Consider the following 16,103-nt stretch of genomic DNA (forward strand, 5'->3'; position numbering starts at 1 on the left):
TAATCAATAAAACTTAAACCGCAAACGTGAATCGTTCTCAAGTAATTTATAACAAATATTCCGTATTCACAGTTCACAGGTTGGAAATGTTGTGATTGTTTTTATCTGTTCTTAATGGCAATTATTTTTCTTTACATGTATATGTTAAAAAACTCTTCTAATAGTTTTCACAGCACATGCTAAAAACATAATGCTGGAATCACAATACCCTGTAACAGCCCGGACATGACAAAAACTAAGCCACAGCCATTATTAAGTAAGGTCGTAGTGAAGTCAGCCCACGAAAAGTGAACCTCAACAGCCCACCAGAAACATAATGTGGGTATTATCAATGATGTAGTAACATAAACATTTTTCTTGTGAAATCATTCATGTTTAAGTTTGTTTTATCGTTCTTTTGATAGACATGACGTAAAATAAACTCAATTGAATTGCCATCTCAGTACTATAGATGATTATACACCTAATGGTGATAGTATGTCGAGTCATTTTAAACATATAATACAAATCGGGCAATATTTTACTTATTTAACCGTCAGTTGTCAGGGAAGTGTAATTTTCGGTCAATATATAGCATTTCATTTCACCTAGTGACCTGGAGTTAAAACATAAATTAGAATTACAAGAATTTGTATGCTGCTTATTTAAACAAATTCTTTCTAAGATAATATACATAATTTACTCATGTCGTTCGAGTATTGGGACTGTAAGGTCGCATTTAAACTTATGGTATTTTAACTTATGGCACTTTTCCGTCCAGAAGCGCACCCAGGATTTTTTTTGGGGGGGGGGGGGAGGGGGGTTTGAAGTTTTTTTTTTTTATGAAGGAACACCGGTCCTCTCCAGAGAAAATTTGGATTTCTAGGTGAAAATTGGTGCTATTTAAGAAGTTTTTGTATCTAATTATTGAATATACTGCTGGTAGAAAAAAAAAATTTGTACGGTACTAAATTTTGTTTTAGACAAGAATCAAACAAAGATACCTTTATCAAACCCAGGGTCTCGTCCGATCAAAATCAGTATTATTTTAATACCATGAGAATCATAGCATGCATTAAAGTCCACATTATGTGCAACTTAAATCATTGACAATGATGGTTTGCTTTTTACTGCATTCACACACACAAATTAAGTTCACTCTACGAGTAAAAACAAAGGGTATAAAATTCACATATATAATGTCTAGCTAAAACTGCAGAAATACAGTCCAAAATTATGCAAAAATTGAGATAAACATAGCGCACAAAAAATTCTTAGTTTTTATATAACACAAACTAATTTGTAAAAACATTTAATGTAATTCACGGTAGCAGACTACAAATGTAATACTAACACCATAATGTATACACTGACGTGAAAACATCTCACAAAGTTGGGTAGATTGAGCGCTGCCCATAGACCATCGTACCTATTTTGCTGGGACTGGGAATGTTTTTACTTTTTCCATTCTAGATTTTTTCTTCACATTTTCGGAGGGGGTTTAACCCCCCCCCCCCCCCCCCTGGGTGCGCCAATGTTTCCGTCGCCCTCCGACGTATTTTGTTCCATTATGGTAGACTTCCAGTATGACAGTCTTCCGCCGCCCCCCGTCAAAACAGGAGGAAAAGTGCCATAATGGAAAACTACCATATTTTTATTTTTACAAATCGTGCTGCTTCCTATAGCCCAATTTTTGGAAACATTTGTTTCTATTAGTGCGCGATCTGTTGAGTTGATTTATGACTGGAACTACAGAAAGTCACCGTCAGAAGCGCTATCTGTAGTTTTTTAAGTTAACCTAAGAAACATCTAGGGGGTTAGCAGCGCTACCTAGCGATGTATTTTATACACTACTTCGAGAGCAAAGCACCTGTACTCATTCCATGGAGTGTGTAAGAAATTATGGCAGAATTCCGCCTCGTCCTTTTAACTTATGGTAGTTTTCCGTTATGGTACTTTTCCGCCTTCTTCGAAGAGGCCAGGCGGAATTTTGTTATTATGGTAGTTTTCCAGTATAGTAGTCTTCCGTCGCCCCCATATGGACCTTTAAAATTAACATGTGGTTAGACTGTGCATATGGCAAACCATATCCGTTCGAGGAAAAAGTGAAGACGTGTGCATTCAAGACAGTGAATACTCCCATTTACAATTCCGACGATGTGAAGCAGTCTGTTAAACACAGTATCGAGAAACTCTGTTGGTAAGAAAAAAACTATTACCGCAGTTATGCTGAAATACCGGTAGTGGACTGAATCCGGAGTGGAGTCAACAAAAATCGAAGTAGGAGGGACGAAGAAACGAAACACATTTAAAGTAACTATCTCCAATCCAGATTGACATGCACACTGGCGCGAAGTTGGAGTGAAAACATGCTAAGAGACATATTATGGCAACAGCGTGAACTATAAACAAGTGATACTCGAAAAACAAGTTGGTGAACATCTGTTCACGTGTTGTTTTTATTCTACCCATCTGTGCATTTGTATACAATGGATTCGGTAGATGTGTTTATGTCGTTTATTACTTTTGTAGTTTTCCAAGCATTATTGCAGACTGTTGCCGAGTGTAATTACGTTTTGTCTCTCACAGTAAATGAGATATACAAGAGGCGACGCAATTTGCGAAAAACGTTTGCCCGACGACGACACAGACGAGTGAAACAGCAGCATATTAGGTCCGTTCAGGCAGGTAGTGTGTTTGTCAGCATACCTTGGAGAACTAGACATGTCCACAGTTTCGTGAGAAGCTCGAATTGGTGGAAACGAATTGTGCAAAACCACTTCAGGGAAGACGATTTGATTGAATGTTTTAGAATGAAATACGACACCTACACGTTTCTCTGTGACAGTTTGCGGGAAGAATTGAAGACCAAACACAAAGGCAATTATGGCCTTTCCCCAGAGAAGAAAGTAGCGATCGCACTGTATAAACTGTGCAGTTGTTGTGAATACAGAGTTGTTGCTCACCAGTTTGGTGTTTCGAAAGCCACTGTACATTTGTGTGTCTATAATGTTACTAAAGCTATTAACAATATATTAAGGCCTCAATTCATAACAATGCCAGATCATGTGCAAGTTCGTGAGGTAACGTACTGTTTTGATAGAGCAAGTGGAGTGCCGCAAGTAATAGGGGCAATCGATGGAACCCACATTCCCATATTGCCACCAAGTGTTGGCTACAAAGACTATGTCAACAGGAAGAACTGGCATTCGATAGTCCTGCAAGCTGTAGTGGATCATCACTACCTGTAAGTAAAATTATTTATTTTATAGTTTTTCATGAGAAAAACTTAGCTGTGCTGAAAATCAAAATTTCCACAGCTTTGCACTATCTGATTATATACATTTAATGCACCCTCAACACTATATAGGGTAATAAAGAAGCTGTCAAATTGAAGTCTGTATTAATGAAAAACTGCAAAACGGTAATGCAAAACTTAGTGTAAAGTAACACCTCTTTAATGTGATGGTGAATGTAAACCATGTGGACAGTTTAGCTTGAGTATAACATAATGTCAGTAACTAACTTTGATTATACTTTATACTTAATATTATTTTGGTTATAGTGGTCTGCATTAATAATGTTTCACCAATGCTACTGCTTTATGGGTTTTACATATATATTTGATCCCATTTCCATTTCCTTCATCAACTTCAAACTGATGTCATAAAATTAATTTGCTACTAATCTGTCTGATTGATAATGTAATGAATAATGTTGACTGATTGATATATGTAGATATTTTTTGTAGTGTTAACTGTTTGGCTTTTGCATCAGCGATGTCATTTACTAACTTAAAGTTTTTTTTCAATAGGTTCCGTAATGTCTTTTGTGGAATACCAGGATCCAACCACGATGCCCGTGTATTGAAACACTCACTGCTTTACAAGAATGCTACGAAACTTCTACCAAAGGTATAAAATAGGATAATGCTGGCCCTTGGCAGGGTTGAAGGAAGAAGGAAACTGTTATATTCATTTATTCTGAGGAAGGGGGAGGTTGCCTGAAAGAAACACTGCATATCATAGTCAATTTGTGGCACACGTTTTCTCCATACGATAAAATATTCCATTTATCAAATGGATAATAATAGCTTACATTATTGAATTATTTTATTTGTTTGTAATGTTCATTCAGTAAATTACAGAATTTTTTGCAGGTCTGCCATGCTGTCAATGGCGTAAAAGTTCCTCCATTCATAATAGGAGATCCAGCATATCCTTTACTTCCATGGCTCATCACCGCCCACAGAGACACCACACAGCCAGAAAATGAATCATTCAATGTTTACCATAGCCGAGCGAGAATTGTTGTGGAAAATGCATTCGGCCGTCTGAAAGGAAGGTTCAGATGTTTGCTGAAGAGGTCAGACATACATTACACATTCATGCCGCAGGTTGTTTCAGCCTTTTGCGTTCTTCAAAATATTGTGGAACTGAACTGCAATACCTTTCTTCATCAATGGTTGCAATGTGTTGAAGAAGCGGAGGTCGAACTTCCTCAACCAAACCTAAGACGTGGTGAGACTACAAAAGAAACATACTCAGGTGATGTAATTCAGCATGCATTTACAGCATATATGGCAGCGAATTATCCATTGCTAAGACGAAGGGTACAGTGACTGTCAAACTTATTTCGTAACTTGGAATTTAAATGGTTATGATAACATTACACAGTTTTGCTGTGTAATGCAGATTATTATATGTATTTGTACTTCATTAAAAAGAAAGTTAGATTGGCCCTATCACATTAAACAGTTTTTCTCCATTGTTATCTTAAATATTAACTGAACATATAGTTATAAATTTCAATGTAGGCAGTATTTGCTACTTTTATAAACTTAATATTGTAAAAATGTCGTTACATACAGTGACACTAATAGTGCAATGGTCCTGTGCATGCACAATCTGTATACTATATAGTGATATATGTAGAAACTTGCGTAAGCTAAGGTATCACAACCCAAATGGTAATATTAAATTCCGTATCATGTATACCAGTAAATGACATGGAAAATAGATTTCCCTAAGTGAATGCACAACTAAAAAAAAACATTGGTATGCGAAGAGATGGATCACCGGCATATACAAAATATTCCTGTCAATTTGTTCTGTAAATATATATATATACATACATTTACTTTTCAGCACTCCATATCTATGTTTAAAATATAGTGCAGTATTGGAAAAACTTTGTGTGTAGCTTGTAAATTTTAATAAGTATCTGTGACAGTTTGCAATTGTTTTTATGTAGTGGTGACAACTTGTGATTTTTTCTGATGAATTTGTGACAACTTGTATATTATGCTGTATTTGTGACGAACGTGTATATAATTATTGTTATTATGTATTGTATCAACTTTGTATATTATTACGATGAATCTGGATCTGTGACAACTCCCTTCTTGTCAGAAATGGAGATACGTACTTGATGCTAAGTCAATAAATACATGTAAGTATTGTAACCTGATGTTATTGTTTTTATTGCAGAAACGTGAAGAGGAAACATAAATGCCTTTTGTCGATTGGCTGTACAGTGTGCACTAATATAGTATTTGTATTATTAGTTTTAGCTCAACGTATTTGGTCTTGTGAGAAGTTACAGATTTTAAAATAAATACTAATAGTGAAAAACATGTTTTCTTCTGCTTAACTTTATGGAACAGGCATAAGAGAGGTCAGCTGTCAATATTGTTTCATTTGAAATGTATTTATATTGGCTGCAGTCTTTACAATACAAAAATTAATTAAACATAACAATTACATTCTAAAACTGTATTTTCCTGTAGACTAATCGTCATCATCAAAAGAAGGCTCGAGGTGACTAACATCTTGCAAACCTTTGGCGACTGTATGAGTTGATGATGATTGCTCGCCACTGTAATTGGGAGGAGATGATCTGCTAGACTGTGCTGCTGGCAAAATCCTATTTAAAACATTCCCCAAAACATTTTCCAATGCTTTTGCGTTAGAAGTACATATTGTTTACATTATTTTGACTTGATGTTTCATGAACTCTTGTTCCCACTGCTTCTGTTGTTCCATTTGCTGGCTCCACATTTCCTCCTCCTTCTCAAACAGTCTGTTCTGCAGCTCTAATTGGGACTCCTTCCACTCTTTTAGGAGTGCAGATTGTAATGTATTTTTGGTATCTGAAAAAAAAACATAATTTTCTCAAGTATAGTGTCACAAACTTTAAGCCCTAGACCTTTATAAAGTATTTGTTTACTATCCTTATTTATAAGAAGCTGTAAAAATATGTTGCGGCAAAAATATATATTAGCTGTGACAGAGAGTAAAAACTTGAACCTTGAAATCATCACCCTCGCATGCATAGGGATTCAACTGTACACACACTAGATAGTATGGTTGTATAAATTCTTACAATTGTACAACAGCAAAAATGTACTTTTCATTATAACAGTAATTCTGACTACATGAAGAAGCAAATGTTATTAAGTATGGTAAACAGTGATTAAACCCTCTCAATGGTGTTATGCTATTCAGTAATTTTTGAGGAGTGTTTCTTTGCTACTGATTAATATTTTCATTGGTTACATGTGAGTGTAACTTGTCCCAGGCAGAGGGGAGGAGCGGGAGCGGTCCCCAAGCAGGGGTCGCTGCCCAAGAGCAGGGAGAGATCGGGCAGAGGGGGGGGGGGGAAGAGCAGGAGCGGTCCCCGAGATGGGGTCGCTGCCCAAGAGCAGGGGGGGAGAGAGCGGGAGCGGTCCCCGAGATGGGGTCGCTGCCCAAGAGCAGGGGGGGGGGGGAGAGAGCGGGAGCGGTCCCCGAGTAGGGGTCGCTGCCCAAGAGCAGGGAGAGGTAGGAAGGAGGAGCGGTCCTCCAGAGAGGTCGCTGCCTAAATAATACTGCTCAAGTATTCTTGACACTTTTATTTACCCAGAATTACTGGGAAGAGCTTTCTGCCTGGCTTAGCTCAGCCAGAGTAAATATTCAATGTATGTACATATTCATCAGGGAGGGCACATCTGTACCCTTCCTGTGCATACATATTCGAATTACAATACTATTTACATTCACTTGTATAATTTACAGGCTTCTTGTTACAACACTGTGTATTTATATATTTGTCCTGAATTAGGCTGGGCAGGTAGACAAAGTTTCCTTAATTTACATTCCCCTTTGTCTGCCATCTAGGGGTGGGTGGCGAACTAACTTTCCTCCCCATAGATTATGTAGGATGGGTGGCGCACTTGGGGCTTGTGCTATCATACCAGCCCAGGCCAAACTGGTGGACATGACAATTCGCCCCCCTCCCTCTGTGGCCTTGACTGGGATCGTTGCACATGCCAGGAGTCAGCACGCTGGGCTTCAGTCCCAGGGCTGGCTCCTCTACACTGGCCACTACACTTCGCTTTATGACAACCTGTACCGTGCCGGTATGGTGAGGCGATCCCGTGGTCGTAGCCTCTGGCATGGACTGGAGTGTCTTCTTGGAGTGGTGTTTTCTTCTTGCCGAGTGTCCTGGGGTCCTGATGACATTGTCCCTAATGATGGGGATTTGCGGAGGTTATCTGGGCCCGGGTTAGGTTTTCCGGTGGGATCCCTTAGTGGGGATTTTCGTAGGTCCTTTTGGTGGACCTTGATGGTCTTCTGAGGATTCATTTCTAGGTCGAGCACTTGCCCGCGTCTCCCCACGATTGGGTAGGGTCCCTGCCACCTAGGAGAGAGGCTGGCGCAGAAGTTATCCTCCTGTGAGGACATTGGGTGTGTCCGCCATTAGGCCCAGTCCTCTACCTGGAGTGTTGATTCTTGTACTCCTTCAGGAGACGCAGGATGAACCCTTTGGTGGTATTGAGACTGATGTTCTCTGGTGGCTTGTTGTCGGGCTTCGGCTTCGGCTCCGGTGTGCGGAATTTGCTCCTGTGCTTCTTCGGCTTATTGGGGTTGTGTAGTGGGTAACTCCCATTCTCCAGGTCGGGGAAGTTCGTTTCCCAGCAGCAACTGGCTGGGGCTGCAGCCGAGCGCTTCATTGTATCTGTTCCGAAGGGAGAATAATATTGATGGGATATGCGAGTCCCATTGGCAGTGGTCTTCCCCAAGAAGAATCCATATTCCCTTTTTAATTTCTTGATTCCTTCGCTCTGTGGGGTTCCCCCTGGGGTGGTACAGTGCGGTGGTCCATCGGTTCACTCGCCATCGCTTGCAGGCTTTGTCCCATTGTTCTCCGGTGAATTGCTTCCCATTGTCTGTAAGGATCTGTTTGGGATATCCCCAGCGTGAGAAGACTTCATTCTCCAAGGCTTGTATTAACTTTGGTGCTTTAGAGTTTCTCAAGGGAAATGCCTCCACCCATCGGGAGAAAAGGTCGGTAACCACTAATAGGAATCGATTTCCCCGGGCACTCTTGGGGTATGGCCCCATGAGGTCGGCTGCTACTGTTTCCCAGAGTTTCTCTGGGCGGCGAGGATGAAGGTGGTCGGGCCTCGCAGGTCGGTGTGCTTTGGCCATGTTGCACTGATAGCATTGCCCTACATACTCTTCCACATCCCTCTTTATCCCGTCCCAGGTGTATCCCTTTTGGATTGCCCTCCGGGTTTCCGCCATGCCGGGGTGGCCGGCGAGATCCGTATCATGGTATTCCCTTACTACCTTTTCCCTTAAGGCTCGGGGAACTAATAGTTGTGGGTTGGCCTCCTTGTCAGGCCATCTCACTAGGCCAGCGGGGTGGAGGCGGTGGGTGCGAGCAAACTGTTGATCAGCGGGCGATTGCTCAGAAGGTGGGGTATTATGTATGCGCTGCAAGCGCTGCACCATCATACAAATGCCTGGGTCTGCTTGTTGGCCCTGTGTTATGGCTTGGCAGAGACTTTCCCCTGGGATCCCCATTTTCTGTAGGTTCATCCCTTCCTTTGCTGTTGGAGGGAGTGGGTTTGGGTCTGTGACCATCCTGTCGTAGTCTTGGAAGTCATCTTCCAGTGGTGGCCCTGTGGGTGCTCGGGACAAGGCATCTGCGAACTCATTGTCCTTCCCGGCACAATGTTCAATGGTGAAATCGAACTCCTGTAGCATCAATGCCCAGCGGGCAAGTTTCGCCTTACTGTCCTTCATGGATCCCAGCCACGTAAGTGCCCTGTTGTCGGTGCGCAACGTGAAATGCTGGTCTTCCAGGTATGGCCGAAATCGCTTGATGGCCCACATGATGGCCAAGCACTCCAGCTCATTGCTGTGGTATTTTTGTTCTGCCGGTGATAGCTTGGTGCTGGCATAGGAGATGATCCTTCGGTTTCCCGGAGTCGGTTCCTGGTATAGTACTGCTCCTAGTCCCTTTTGGCTGGCATCTGTTTGTAGAGTGAATGGCTGGGTTGGGTCAGGTTGGCCTAGCCTCTTGATCTGGGAGAATGTGTTGCGGAGGTCTGCCAGGGCTTGTGCTTGTTTGGCCCCCCAGTGAAAGCGCACTTGGGGGCTCAGCAGATCGGTAATGGGTTGGCAGATACTAGAGAAATGTGGTACAAATTCCCTGATCCAATTGCAGAGACCCAATAGCTTCCGGACTTGACGTACCGATCTGGGCGCTTCAGCTTCCATGATGGCCTGTATTTTCTCTGGATTAGCTTCGTTTCCATCTGCTGATACGATGTGTCCCAGGTACTCCAGTTGGCTCTTTCCAAAGTGACATTTTTTTTGATGACAAGTTAGATGGTGTAACTGACACCGTTCCAGTACTTGTGCTAGATGGGTTAGGTGCTCCTCCCAAGAGTTGGAAAAAATAATAATGTCATCAAGGTAGGCAAAGCAGCATTGTCCAATGAGGTCCGGTAATACATCCTGTGACATCATTTGCTGGAACGTACTAGGGGCGTTCTTCAAGCCAAAGGGCATGACTTTGAACTGATAACGCTCCCCTGTCGGAGTGGTGCAGGCAGTCAAATGCTTGGAGTCTGGGTGCATGGGGATCTGCCAGTACCCTGATTTAAGATCCAGGGTGGAAAATACCCGTGCTGTCCCAATGGCTTTAAGCGTTTCGTGGATATTTATTGCCGGGGGCGCTGCACTGACTGTCGCCTCATTCAGCGGCTGGAAGTTAATGCAAAAGCGTGGTGTCTTGTCCTTTTTTGTCACTATGACAATTTTCGAGTTGTATGGAGACCGGCTAGGCTCTATGATATCTGCCTCCCGCATTTCAGCCACCTGTTCTGCAATCAACTTCCGCTTGTGGTGTGGGGGATCCCCCGGCCTACAGTAGATGGGACGGTTGTCTTTCAGCATGATTTGGTGACATGCACTTGAAGTCCGTGGCAGGTTTCCATTGGGCATGAAGACAACTCTATAGGGCTGGAGCATATAAACCAATTGTTGTTGAAGAGACTCAGGGAAGGCTTGTTGTAGGTCTGCCAATGATAGTTCCGGTAGTGATGTCTCAGTTACTCGCCGGGCTACCCAGTAGAGGGTTTGGCGTGGAGCTCTTCCAAAACATATCCGCTCTGCTTCGAAATCCATAACAGCCTTTTGTTCAATAAGCCAGTCTTGCCCCAGTATCATGTCTTCATGGAGGTCCTCGGCTACCCAGCAGGAAACTGGCACTTCCCTGTCTCCAATGTGGCATCTCAAGGAGGTCCTGCCTTGGAGCATAATACGGGTGTTTCGTTGTGCCAGTTGGGCATACTGTACTTGTGTGGTCATGGCGGCTCCAATCTTCTGAACCAACTCGGCTTTTACCGTAACTGGTAGTGGCTGCAGAATCCAGTAATGCATAGATTTGGTGAGGGCCCAGCTGTACGGAAAGGCGGGGTAGGACCCGAGGGTGGTCCTGCTGGATGCTCGTCACTTGCCCAGCTCACTCTGGTTCTCTTGATATGGCAAGTGGGTTCTTGTATCCTCCATTCCCTTGGGGAAGGTTCCGGAGGTAGGTTTCCTTCCCCTTAGGCGTTTCCCTGCAAGGGCTTCTTGTCCTGGGTGTCCCGCTGTTGGCGTCGGACCGGGCATTCTGCGTTCAAGTGCCTCTCAGGGCAGTACCAGCATTTTGGTACCTCCTGGCGGCTGACAGATTTCTCCTCCCGAGTGGGGAAGGCATTCACTTTTCCCGTGGGAGTGCTCCGGGTCTCTTGATAGTCCCGTTGTACTGCGGTTGCTCGGAGATGTAGCTCTGCCCAATCCTTGGGAGGTGGGTGTCTGAGGAATGGCCGTAGGTTGGGTCTGACCAATTCCAGTGCCGTAGGAAGGAATTCCTTCACATTTCTATCAGGGTAGAGGCGTACATATAGTTTCTTCTTGCGGGCGAGGAAACTCTCTATTTCCTCGTTGTCCTTCTGCTTGCGGCTGAACAACTGGGCAGTAAGTTCCGCGATTCGTGGCAGGCTGCCGAACTGGTTGGCGAAACTTGAGGCGAAATCTTCCCAGGTGTCGTAAAGTCCTTCATGACTCTTCCACCATCCAGTAGCTTCTCCCATTAGTAGTCCTCCGACATGGTCAATCCATTCGCCCTGGGGAATCCCCTGGGTCTGTAGGGCCTGCTTCAGTGCTGGAGCTGTTTGACAGGATCCTCATGGTCTTGTCCCCGGAAAGGCCTCGGTGTCATCTTCGTTTCGGTGCCACTAGGAATTTCTGGGGTGTTCCTACATATCCTGCATTTGAAAGAGAGTTCCGTGAGGTTCAGTGGGGTGTCATCCCAGCCTAAGCAGGATAGATGGTACTCCCGATAGCAGCTCTTGCAGGTGGTAAGCACTAGGGCAGTCCGTGGGCAGTCTCGGGCGAAGCATCGGCGTGGTACAACTGATGTTGGCTTCTGGTCCCGCAATTGTTCTCAGCAGGTTTGGCATATGTGGATGAAGTCTTGGGGATCGATGTCTCGATTATTGTGTCCCAGACACTGCCAGTGGAATAATGTCCTGCAACACACGCAGGGGGTTTGGGGTCCATCCTGGGTACGGCAATCTGGGGCGGCACACGGTGTAGACTCCATTGCGGTATTTCTGTTGGGCGCCACCAGGTGTTGTCTTCACTCCTGGAAGTGGATGTTTGCTCCGGCTATGCTGATAGCTCTCGTAGAGGCAGGACGTGGTCCTCAGGTTATCCAAGCTGACTGGCCCCACGTTGGGCGCCAAATTGACTTGTCCCTGGCAGAGGGGAGGAGCGGGAGCGGTCCCCGAACAGGGGTCGCTGCCCAAGAGCAGGGGAAGGTCGTGCAGAGGGGAGGAGCGGGAGCGGTCCCCGAACAGGGGTCGCTGCCCAAGAGCAGGGGAAGGTCGTGCAGAGGGGAGGAGCGGGAGCGGTCCCCAAGCAGGGGTCGCTGCCCAAGAGCAGGGAGAGATTGGGCAGAGGGGGGGGGGGAAAGAGCAGGAGCGGTCCCCGAGATAGGGTCGCTGCCCAAGAGCAGGGGGGGGGGAGAGAGCGGGAGCGGTCCCCGAGCAGGGGTCGCTGCCCAAGAGCAGGGAGAGGTAGGAAGGAGGAGCGGTCCTCCAGAGAGGTCGCTGCCTAAATAATACTGCTCAAGTTTTTTTTTTTTTTTTTTTTTTTTACAAAGGGGACTCCCACTGAAGGGAGTCACCCACCAAAAAATCCATCATTTAATAATAAAGGGTACAAGGTACAATAAAAGATTGGTACATGGGCACAAGGCCTGCAAGGTGACAATAGTCTTTATTCAACAAAGCAGAGCTACCCCGACGAGGTCGTCCTTGATGCTCAGCTACTTATTGATGGGCGAGTTCTTCACGGCTGCTGGGGGTCCGCAGGGCTCGGATGGTGCCGCACCGTTGATGGGCCGGCGCGGAACAGCGGAGAGAAGATCATCAGGGCGGCGCCGAGGAGGATGGGGTTCCCACAGTGCTACAAGTCGGCGTGGAGGCCCCAGGGTCATCTGTCTGGTCCACCGGCCGCGTCTACGTCGTCCGGCTGTCCTTTGTCAAGTAAGTGATCGTAACTGAAAAGCGGACATCGTGGGTGCGGTGCGTCGGGCGGCGGCTCCGCCAGCTGCCGAATGTACGGATTGTCGCTACGTCAGCAACGACGGAGGAAAGTGTCGGTCGTCTGACAGAGCAGGTGGTGGAGGTGCGGAAGTCCCGTCCTGTCCAACAGTGTCTGGCGGAGCGTGGCGCGAGGGAGGCCGAGGAGAAGGCGGGCACCAAGAAAATATGAGCACGTGACAGGGCGAAGGTTGGAACGAGATGAGTGAACCCAGACCGGGCAGGTGTAGATGAAATGTGAGATGACATATGAGCGATATGCGGTGAGGCGAACTGGGAGCGGAATGGCGGAGGACGGCCTGAGTACGGTGGCCAGCTGGGCCAAGACGGCGCGGGACTTGGTGCGGACGGATTCCAGGTGCGGAAGAAAAGTGAACGAACGATCGAGGGTGACCCCGAGATAGCGGAGGGTGGGCGACCAGGGGACGACTACAGTGGAGATGCGGGGGGGGGGGGGGCGGTCCAGGTGAGGATGAAGACGGGAGAAAATGATAGAGCGTGATTTGGAGTGATTCAAGCCGATGCCGTGCGCAAGGAACTGGGCGTTGAGTGAGGTGAGTCCGCGGGCAAGGCGGTCGCCAAGCAGCCGCTCGGAGACGGAGGAGGCGAGGAGACAGGTATCGTCGGCGTACTGCACCAGGTAGGTCCCAGGCGGGGGCTGCAAGTCGGAAATGTGGAGGGCGAACAGGAGAGGCGAGAGAATGGAACCCTGGGGGACGCCGGCGAGAATGGGCCGGGGTGCGGAGAGCGTCCCCTCTACTCGAACCCGGAAGGAGCGACCCCCCAGGAACGAGCAGAGGAGACGGACCAGGTGCGGCGGAAGACTGATGGCGGAGAGGCGAGAGATGAGTTGGGAATGCGGAACGGAGTCGAATGCATGGGCCAGGTCCAAGAGCACCATGCCCGTGTGTTGCCTCCTGGCGAACCCCTGCACCACCAGGAGTTCCACACGAGCAATGGCGTGGGTGGTGGAATGACGGGGGCGGAAATCGAACTGGTGATGGGGGAGCAGGTGATGGGTGTTGACTTGAAGAAGAAGGCGCCGGTGGATGACTCTCTCTGCGATCTTGGAGAGGATGGGGAGAAGAGAGATAGGACGGTAGGAGGAAGGTAAGGAGGATGGCTTGCCGGGCTTGGGGATGGGCGAGACGATGGCGAGTTTCCAAGGAGACGGAAAATGGCAGAGGATGAACATGGCGTTAATGATGCGAGTGAGAAAAACAGTGGCTTTACGGGGAAGATGGCGTAGAACGGGGGTGGGAATGGAGTCGGAGCCGGGGGCCGAACGAAACTTGAGATGGGAGAGCAGAGAGGTGACTTCAGAAGGCGTGGCAAGCGGGAAGGGCAGGGCATCAGGAAGGAGGGGGAGAGTGACGTGACGGGACAAGGGGGAAGGAGCATCATCATCGTCCGAGGACTCCGACGACAAGGTGGGGTGGGGGGCGGAGGCGAAGGTGGTGGCGAGGTAGGCGGCGACCGCCTCGGTCCGCTCCGAAGCCGTCTCCGCCACCCCGACAGGAAGAGTGAGGGGAGGGATGGAGGTGGGGACGGAACGAAGGCGACGGATGTAAGACCACAGAGAGCCAGAGGTAGCGGTGAGGGAGCCGAGGCGCCGCGCCTCCAGTCGGGCCCTCCACCTCGCGATCAACCGGCGGCACCACCCCCGGAGCACCAGGTAAACTCGGCGATGCAGCGGGGAGCGGCTCGCCTGCCAGCGACCACGGAAGCGGTTGCGCAAGGACACGGCGTCACGGAGATACGGCGGGAAGGGGACGATGAAATGGTGCGGAGGCGCGAGCGGAATGTGAGAAGAAGCGGCCGTAGAGATGGCGTCGGAAAAGTAGAGGACTCGGTCGTCGAGTTGAGCAGGAGTGGCGAAGGGAAGCGTGAGGTCCAGAGCATCGGAGAGTGAATCCTGGAAGCCATACCAGTCGGCGTGGATGAAGTCGTACCGGGGGAGGTGAGGGTCGGTGTGAGGAAAGAAGTGGAGCGAGCCGAGGACAGGCAAGTGGTCGGAAGTACCGGCGGTGATGGTGCGAAGGTGAGAAATGACGGGAAGGGGTGATGAGAGAGCGAGGTCGATGACACTGGGGCGGCGATGGCGCTGGACCGGATAGAAGGTCGATGTGGGTGGTGCGTGAAGAGAAAGGTGAGTACGCCGGAGGAATTGACGGAGGGAGCTGCCCCGCCGGTTCGCGGCAGCGCAGCCCCAAAAAGGATGGGTCGCATTGTAGTCCCCGGCCAGCACGACGTGGGCGTCGAGCCGCCCGAGGGCCACAATGTCGTCGGTAGGGAAGGGGAATTGGGGCGGGAGATAGAGCGAGACCAAAGTCAGGGAGTACGGAAAACCGTGCAAACGCACGGCGACAGCCTCGGCCGCGGGGGAAGACGGAACGAGACGACGATGGTGGGACAAGGTAGCGCGGACGAGTAACGCCACCCCTCCGCCCCGACCATCACGATCGGCGCGGTGAACGGCGTACCCCGGAATATGGAGGGGTGTGGGGGGGTCGAGCCAGGTTTCTGCGAGGAACACGACATCGGGAGAATGCACCCGGAGAAGGTGGAGAAGATCGTGGAGTTTGGGAGGAAGGGAGAAGGTGTTCCAGATAAGGATACTAAGGGGTGGGGCGTGATTCATCAAAGAAATTTAGGAGGGCTTGGAGGAGCACCTCAAATTTCTCCAATGGGGTCTGGGCACGGGAAAGCGCCGTCAGGACCTGGCGGATGAGTGGCAGGTAGTGGCGGATGAGCGTGATGAGTTCCCTCAACATGGATGTCAGCGAAGTGTCGTCTGAGTCGGCATCGGCGGGGCGAGTGGAAGTGGATGACGTGGCGGGTGGCCTCTGCGAAGAGGATGAGGTGAGGTGAGCATGAGGTGGTGCCCGGGAAGAGGAGGAAGGCGGGTCGCGGCCCTGCCAAGCAGGAGTCCGCAGGGCCGGGAAAGTCCGAACGTCAGAAGGGAGCGGAGCAGACGGGCGCGGAGCGTCGGTCGTCATCGTCGGGTCAGCAGGTCGCGGCGGGTGTCGTCGGATGTATGCCTGTATGACACGGCAGTCTGTCGAGGTAGCAAAGTGCGGCCCATCGCAATTGACACACTTTTTAGTTGTAGAGGTGCAGTCTCGCGACCAGTGGCGCCCAGCGCATTTGAAACACCTGGGGTCCCGCTCGCAGCGTGTCGATGGATGTCCGGTGGACT

The sequence above is a fragment of the Bacillus rossius genome, chromosome 2 (genome assembly GCF_032445375.1).
Source record: "Bacillus rossius redtenbacheri isolate Brsri chromosome 2, Brsri_v3, whole genome shotgun sequence".
Lineage (NCBI taxonomy): Eukaryota > Metazoa > Arthropoda > Insecta > Phasmatodea > Bacillidae > Bacillus > Bacillus rossius.